The sequence below is a fragment of the Thamnophis sirtalis genome, unplaced genomic scaffold (assembly GCF_051295495.1).
Source record: "Thamnophis sirtalis isolate CommonGarterSnake01/CBP01778 unplaced genomic scaffold, rThaSir2_p1.2 scaffold_2, whole genome shotgun sequence".
NCBI lineage: Eukaryota > Metazoa > Chordata > Lepidosauria > Squamata > Natricidae > Thamnophis > Thamnophis sirtalis.
Genome location: NW_028261382.1, coordinates 106,190,335 through 106,199,290, shown reverse-complemented (window position 1 = coordinate 106,199,290; position 8,956 = coordinate 106,190,335). Strand labels below are relative to the sequence as shown.

General features: G+C 39.9%; 1 pseudogene; it reads left to right on the top strand.

Moving 5' to 3' along the window:
• The first annotated feature begins 3,669 nt into the window (after positions 1-3,669).
• Positions 3,670-4,647, top strand: LOC148049105 (mas-related G protein-coupled receptor member H-like; annotated as a pseudogene).
• Positions 4,648-8,956: the final 4,309 nt, after the last annotated feature.

Here is an 8,956-nt window from a genome sequence, read left to right as displayed (position 1 = left end):
GGGCCAGATAGAAACACCCCATGGACGGGATCCCCCTGTGGTCCTTGAGTTTGACACCCCTGCTCTAGCATAAACAGGAATTTGCATTATCTTATATCTTTGAAGTGAGAGATAAGACGTTTGGATGAGCAATTCATTATCAGGTTTTGTAGATAGGAGATTCTATGTCATGGATGTTTTTTTTAAAAATGTACTTTTCATGCTAATTTCTTGGATTCCTGGCAAATCGCCTCCTTTTTTGACAGTCACATGATTATCTGATTTCTTAAGAAGCCAATGGTCACAACTTAGTGTCACATAAGCAAGGCTTCCTTGTTCAAGAGGAGAAAGACTATTTTCTTCACCTGCTACTATTATACCATTATCACCTGCTACTTCAATATTAAATTCTGTACCCCTCAGTTATTCTTGTTAGGTATAACTACTGATTGTACTATTATAGAGTCTAACTTGATTTTGTATTTAATAACGGCAGCAAGACTGTTGGTGGCGCAATACTGGAAGAAGGAAGATTTGCCTACTATTCAAGAATGGACATTAAAAGTCACAAACCTAGCAGAGATGGCTAAAATATCAGCATATCTCAAGGATCACTCAAATGAGAGATATAAACTGGAGTGGAGGAGATGGATTGACTATATTCAAAATAAATATGGGACTAAGAAATTCCAGTTTATGACTGAAGAAACAAGAAATGATATAATCGGTTTAGACTTAGCCTAGCTAAGAGGAGTTAAAGCTCAAATGAAAGATGATACTAACTTTTTTTAAAGTTTATTTTAGAACATCTTTGTTAAAGATTTATACCCTGTATTTGTTCTGGGAAGTTGGGGGGGGGAGGGCAGGGGGGAGGTAAACATTTGCAAAAGTTTTTTTTTCTAAAAATTTTCAATAAAAAAATATTAAATTCTGTGAAGTTATTCAACAATGTATCTCTCAGGTTCACATCAGTGACGGACAAATTTTGGACATTGTAAGAAAAGCCTATTATGATATTGTTCATCATCTGCTGAACTACAATTAACCTTTTTTTTAAAAAAAGGACTTAAATCCGATCATATTTTCTCTACAACTTGCATTGTTTTGGTCATCATCCATCATTCTGGACCTCAACAACAGGACAGGTTAACTTTTTCTCAACAACATTGAGGACCTTGGATTAATAGATTCAGGTAGGGAAGAAGTTTGGAAGAATGTTTGGGCTATGACACTATCAGTAATTGGGGTTAACTTATATGAAGTGTAATTGTATTCTCAGTTGCCTTCATTATAGGACTCCCATTATGTGGAATTACTTGTAGTCAAGGCATTCTGCCTATAGTGTCATTATTAAGCCGCAACCAATTATGAACCATTATGAAGTCACTTCTCTTTCTTTACTTCTGTCAGGAACCAGAATTCTAAAGAAGAGATTATGGAGCATTATGAAGGTGTCTTGAGGAGTTCCCTTGGCACTGTTGCAACAGCACTAAGCCCTTTTCAGAAGACCTACTGGTGCCTCAGTAAATCTAGAATGGTCAATTAACTAAAGTGTTTCTTGAGCCAGTGTAGAGGAAGGCTAAAGAAAAAGAGGAATTTGCATCATTTTAACATGACGATCAGCAATAGAAGAGCAGAAGTTCGTGATAAATCTTAGCTGAGGAGACCAACGCAACTCCATGTGTGTGGGTGTTTGTGTGTGTGCATGTATTCAATTTTCGGATAGCTGCCGAGGTTTGCGTGCTTTGTTTGAATTTTTTGTTCACAATTGGTGATTAATTTGCAAAGACAAGACCCAGATTATCTTATCATTTGATGTTCGTGCTGACTACGCAAGATGCAGACTATATCTCATCAGCCTTTTAGCAAGTTCTGCTTCCTTGTCTGAGAGCAGAAAGAATATTTTCTTCAAAACATCTGCTTATTATCACCCACTTCTTCGATATTAAATCCTGTGAAGTTATTCAACAACGTATCTCTCGAGTTCACTTCGATGATGGAGAAAGTTTTGGACATTGTAAGAAAAGCCTATTATGAGTGGAAGCTACTTTTTGTCATCTGCTGAAATACGATCAACCTAAAAAAAGAAAAACCAGGACTTTAAAACGATATTTTCTCTACAACTTGTACTGCTTTGGTCATCATCCATCATTCTGGACCTCAACAACATCACAGGCTAACCTTTTCTCACCAACATTGAAGACCTTGGATTAATAGATTCAGGAGGTAAGATATTTGGAAGAACTAATCTAATTTAGGCATAAGCAAATGCATTAATATTCATCCACTTAAGTAGTAATTTCTCCATCTGATGTTTCATATCAAAATCTTTCTTGTGATATTTATATATTGATAGGCACCCACATTGCAACTGATTTCATGTGGACTAACTTCCCAATGTAATGCTATCTATCTAAACAAAACAGGATAAATATCTCAGGAGAATTAAAACAGCAGAAACTTCACAATGTTAATAGTCCTAGTGAAAAGATATGAAATACTCCAAATTTTCTCCCAAAAGTTATTTCTCAGCTAGTTTACCATTTTATTTCCTTCAAAAAGTTCTCCCTTTGTAATTGTATGTGGAGATTCCCACAAAATCCCCACAATTTTGCACGGAACTACTTTCTGTATTTTTCTGAGGATAAGACGCACACACACCCCACCTAAAAGAGGCTGAAAATTTGGGTGCATCTTATACTCTGAATGTAGCTTTTTCGAAGCGTTTTTCCAGACTTAATGAGGCGTTAATGAGTGAAGCGATCTTCCCTGCTTTGCCTGATTTTCTCATTGCTTCTCTCTTCGACAAGTAGCTTTGTATTAGAAGCTGGTTTTTTTATCTCCAATCACCACACTCAAAACCAGCAAACTTATGTGCTGAAGCTGACCAGATTAAGGACGCTAGCCAGATGAATACCTGGTAGGCAGATTTTTTTTCCTATTTCCCCCCCCCCTTCCAAAAAACCCCCCTAAGGTGCATCTTATACTCCAGTGCATCTTATACTCCAAAAAATATGGTACTTCCAGGAATGCAGAGTGTGGCATCAACAACATGACAGGCTAACTGTTTCTCACCAACATTGAAGACCTTGGATTAATAGATTCAGGAGGTAAGACATTTGGAAGAACTAATCTAATTCAGGCATAAGCAAATGCATTAATATTCATCCATTTAAGTAGTAATTTCTCCATCTGATGTTTCATATCAAAATCTTTCTTGTGATATTTATATATTGATTTGGCACCCACATTGCAACTGATTTCATGTGGACTAACTTCCCAATATAATGCTATCTATCTAAACATAGCAGGGTAAATATCTCAGGAAAATTAAAACAGCAGAAACTTCACAAAGTTAATAGTCTCGGTGAAAAGATACGAAATACTCCACATTTTCTCCTTTCATATTCTCCAGAGTTATTTCTCAGCTAGTTTGCCACTTTATATCCTTCATAAAGTTCTCCCTTTGTAATTGTGAGTGGAGATTCCCACAAAATCCCCAGATTTTGTAAGTTTTATTGTATTCTCAGTCGCCTTCATTATCTGATGTATAGGACTCCCATTAAATGGAATTGCTTATAATCAAGGCACTCTTGATATATTGTCATTATTAAGACATGACAAAGGAATTATGAATTCACTTGTCTTTCTTTACTTCTAATAGGGACCTTAATTCTAAAAGAAGAGATTATGGAGCATTACGAAAGTCCCTTGAGGAATCTCAGCCTGGAAAATAGGAATGCTACAAAAGAGCATAATATTATTAATTATTTCAATGAGAACCAAACTAAGCATATCGTATTGCCAGTCTTGTTCATCGTCTGCTCTATAGGACTCCCATTGAATGGAATTGTCATCTGACTACTCGGCTTCCAGATGAAAAGAAACCCTTTCACTGTGCTGATTCTGAATTTAGCTCTCGCTGATTTGGGGGTCCTCATATTTCTTCCAATACTTTCCCTTCAATATTTTGAAGTATTGCCACTATCAGCAATTTCCAGTGTTGTCATACGTAGCCTCTCAGATAGCTTGTATATTAATAGTCTATTTCTCCTGACAACTGTCAGCATCGACCGATGTGTGTCTGTCTTTTTCCCAATCTGGCATCACTGTTCCCGGCCAATGTATTTGTCCCCTGCTATCTGTTCCCTCTTCTGGATCCTCTCTTTCCTATTGGGTGGAATTCAGAACATTATGGAACATTTATTTCCAAACGACGTCATCAATAGCCTCCATCTGGTTGTGATTGCTATGCTTTGCTTTCCACTGATCACAGCCTCTACAGTGATCCTGTTCATCAAAATATGTATGAAACCTGAACAGATCAAACGGGGAAGGCTGTTAGTGATGATCTTAATTACTCTTCTCTGTTTCCTTATTCTCACTTTTCCGTTGTATTTCTACATAGTTACTGCTCATTTTCTTGGGCTGAGTTATATCTGGGAAAATTTTAAAGTTACTTCATATTTTTATCTGAGCGCTTGCCTGAACAGCAGCGTTAACCCAGTGATTTATTTTCTGGTTGGGAGAAAGAAACGAGCTCAGAGCGGGGAGAGCATCAAGGCAATTTTTCAAAGAGTCTTCAAGGAAGATGAAGCTCCTGAAAGCAGAGAGACATCTACCAACAGACTTTCAAACTCATTAATGGTAGATATATCTTGTGAGTAGAAAAATGTTGGTTATCGGCTTTGCTTCTCAGCTTTTATAATTCTCCCTTCTGCATTGCCTTCCTCTCACTATAACCTTGTCCTATAATCAGAGGTGGGTTCCTACCAGTTCGCACCAGTTCGGTAGAACCGGTTCATCAAATCTACCAAACCGGTTAGAAAAGGTTTCACCAGTGGGCCCAGAAAGCAGGCCACACCTATAAAAGAGGTTCCAAAAATTTTTGAAACCCACCACTGGATAGAGGGAATGAGAAACAAACACAGACACAGCGGGAGGGAGGAGAGAGATACACACACAGACAGAAACAGAAAGAGAATCACATAGAGAGAGACAGTGGGAGGGAGGGAGGGAGAGAGAGGCAAAGAGCCACACACACAGAGAGAGAACGAGATACAGACAGACTCACACAGAGAGAGAAAGAGAAAGAGAAAGAAAGAAAGAAAGAAAGAAAGAAAGAGAGAAAGAAAGAAAGAAAGAAAGAAAGAGAGAAAGAAAGAAAAAAGAAAGAAAAATAGAAAGAAAAAGGTGAGAGAGAGATGAAAGAAAAAAAAGAAAAAAGGGACAGAGAGACAAAAGGAAGGAAAGAGAGAGAGAGAGAGAGGGGGAGGGAGGGAGGGAGGGAGGGAGGGAGGGAGAGAGAGAGAGAGAGAGAGAGAGAGAGAGAGAGAGAGAACACATGGCCGTCAAGCCATTCCCACCAGGTCATATGGCCAGCAAGCCACTCCCACAAAGGAGGCCACACCCACAGAGTAGGCTCAAAATTTTTTGAAAGCTCCCACTGCCTATAATGTTTTGTTTTGTCTTATTGTGTTTTTTTTCTTCTTTGCTGTGTCTTTCCCATTGTTTTGAAAGATCAAAACATTTAATAAAAATTATTTTTAAAAAATGAAAATAAAAAAAAGAAAAGAAAAATGTTGGATAATCACCAAGGAGGGTCCCAGACGAAGTGGCCAACATCTTAAAGACTTCCAGTGTTGGGGCATTCACAACTTCTGGAGGCAAGTTGTCCCACTGATTAAGTGTTCTCACTCCCAGGAAATTTCTCCTCAGTTCTAAGTTGCTTCCTCCTTGATTAGTTTCCACCCATTGCTTCTTGTTCTACCCTCAGGTGCTTTGGAGAATAGTGATAATAGTAGATATATCTTGTGAGTAGAAAAATGGTGTTTTTTCTTGCTACATATATAAAATGCAAATAAAGTGTTTTTAAACCTCCAAAAAGAGTGTCACGAGAGCTAATCCTGAAGACTGAGTAAAAATGTGATAATTCTTTTCCCTCCAACTTTCTGTCATTCATAGAGTTCTTCAGTTCTTTGGAATGATGTATTTCAGCTAGCAATCTACAAGCAAGGGCACTGTAGAAGTTGCCAAGGGGTTGCACATTCCAGGGGGATGTGTGGCAGAGGTGGGTTCCTACCAGTTCACACCAGTTTGGTAGAACCGGTTCATCAAATCTACTGAACCGGTTAGAAAAGGTTCCACCATAAAGCAGGCCACACCTACAGAAGAGGTTCCAAAAAATTTTGAAACCCACCACTGACAACACACACACACACAGAGACTCACACAGAGAGAGAAAGAGAAAGAAAGGAAGAAAGAAATAAAGAAAAAAGAAAGAAAAAGTGTGAGAGAGAGATGAAAGAAAAAAAGGAAAAAGGGACAGAGAGAGAAAGAACACATGGCCGGCAAGCCACTCCCACCAGGTCACATGGCTGGCAAGCCACTCCCACAAAGGAGGCCACACCCACAGAGTAGGTTCGAAAATTTTTTGAAGCCCACCACTGCACTGACACACACACACACACACACACAGAGAGAGACTCACACAGAGAGAGAAAGAGAAAGAGAAAGAAAGGAAGAAAGAAATAAAGAAAAAAGAAAGAAAAAGTGAGAGAGAGAGATGAAAGAAAAAAAGGAAAAAATGGACAGAGAGACAAAAGGAAGGAAAGAGAGAGAGAAAGAACACATGGCCGGCAGGCCACTCCCACCAGGTCACATGGCTGGCAAGCCACTCCCACAAAGGAGGCCACACCCACAGAGTAGGTTCGAAATTTTTTTGAAGCCCACCACTGATGTGTGGGCATGCTGGGGAGGGCTGGGGAATGTATGTGGCACAGAACATTGCCGAGGTGGCGCAGTGGTTAGGGTGCAGTACTGCAGGCCACTTCAGCTGACTGTTATCTGCAGTTCAGCGGTTCTAATCTCACCGGCTCAAGGTTGACTCAGCCTTCCATCCTTCCGAGGTGGGTGAAATGAGGACCCAGACTGTGGGGGCGATATGCTGACTCTGTAAACCGCTTAGAGAGGGCTGAAAGCCCTATGAAGCAGTATATAAGTCTAACTGCTATTGCTATGGTTCTGTGAGGTATGAGTAGGGTGGGTATGTTGTGGTCTAAAAATGACTGGCATGTTGGAAGCAATTGCGGGGGGCGAGGTGGTTGGGTGCATAGGTGTGAGAATCTTAGTTCAGCAAGCTACAAATTTTCCTGGCAACTTCCCATCTGACTTTCTGGGTCGGATGGGAAGATGCTAGGGAAGGTTGCAATTGGCAATCACATCATAGGGAGAACATCTCATGGAGCATCCAGATTGCAAGCATGGGAACCAGGGGGATGCTGGGACAGCCGAAACAACAAGGATTGGTAGTTGTAGGTTGTGTTGTGACACACACACACACACCCCAGTGGCCAGTGGAGATGGTGACAGACTCAGACAGTGAGGAGGTTGGGGAAGAACATGGGCCAGTCCTGGAGTCTGGGGAAGGCTCTGATGAGGGCTCTGTGTCGGAGGCAGAGATAGGGCCAGAACCATCCAACAGCTATCAGCTGCCTTCGGAGTCAGATATAAGTGGGGTAGAAGAACAGTCGGAGCCTGTTCCCAATGCATGCGTAGGCAGAACTGCCAGGAGAAGAGAAGAGTTAAGGAACAAGGGCCAACATACATATATACATACTTACACACACACACACACACACACACACACACACACCCACACAAAGACTTCTCATGCTAACTTCCTGGATTCCTGGATCAGATGTCTCCACCTTTTCACTGACTGCCTAGTGATTATCTAGTAATCGTGATTTTCTTAAGAAGTCAATGACCACATCTTGGTACCACAGTGAGCAACATCCTGATTAGGCAAAGCACAGAGTATGTTTGCATGTTTCAAACTTTCTTTTTCACGCTAGATGCAAAAGCTTTTCATGTTTTTTACAGGAGATCAATCCTCACCTGCTATGTTGGCACTGACTGAACCCCGTGCTTTATATAAAAACTCCCCTGAATATTTCTGTTCAGTCTCTATTACCACATAGAGTGCATCTGGTGTATCAAATTCTAGAGGCAATTCTTGTTAGGTATAATACCAGAAAGTTATGACAAAGGGGTGAAATTCAGCAGGTCTGGACAGGTTCTGCAGAACCGGTAGCAGACATTTTGAGTAATTTGGAGAACCGGCAAATACCACCTCTGGTGGTAGGAGTGGGGTGGGAATGGAGATTTTGCAATATCCTTCCCTGGAGTGCGGAGGGAATGGGGATTTTGCAGTAACCTTCCCCTAGAGTGGGGTGGGAATGGAGATTTTGCAGTAACCTTCCCTTAGAGTGGGATGGGAATGGAGATTTTGCAATATCCTTCCCTGGAGTGGGGTGGGAATGGGGATTTTGCAGTAACCTTCCCCTAAAGTGGGGTGGGCATGGAGATTTTGCAATATCCTTCCCTGGAGTGGGGAGGGAATGAAGATTTTACAATATCTTTCCCCCAGGAATGGGAAGCGAATGGAGATTTTGCAGTATCCTTCCCCTGCCACTGTCACCAAGCCATGCCCACAAAACCGGTATTAAAAAAATTAAGTTTCACTACTGGACTGTATATTTAATGTTACATGGATTGACAGCAGCAAAAATTGTATTTACGCAATATTGGAAAAATGAGAACACCCCACCGGATGAAAATATAATCCGGAAAATATTGGATTGTGCAGAGATAGATAGATTGACATTGAAAACAAAAGATAAAGAAGTTACAGAATATTATTTAACATGGAATAAGTTTTATCAATGGTTAGAGATAAGAGGTAGAAATTTGATGAAGAAAGAATATTGTCATATTTAGGTAAACTATGAATGTTGTTTATAATTACAAATATTTGTTATTATTGTTGTTGTTGTTGTTGTTGTTGTTGTTATCATCAGTATATGTGTTATTTTTTCTTTTCTTTTTGTAAAATGGTATGTCCGGACAATACACTGTATTCAAAATACTTATATAGATTTTTTTTTTTAAAAAAAACTTGAAATAAAAAAAAATA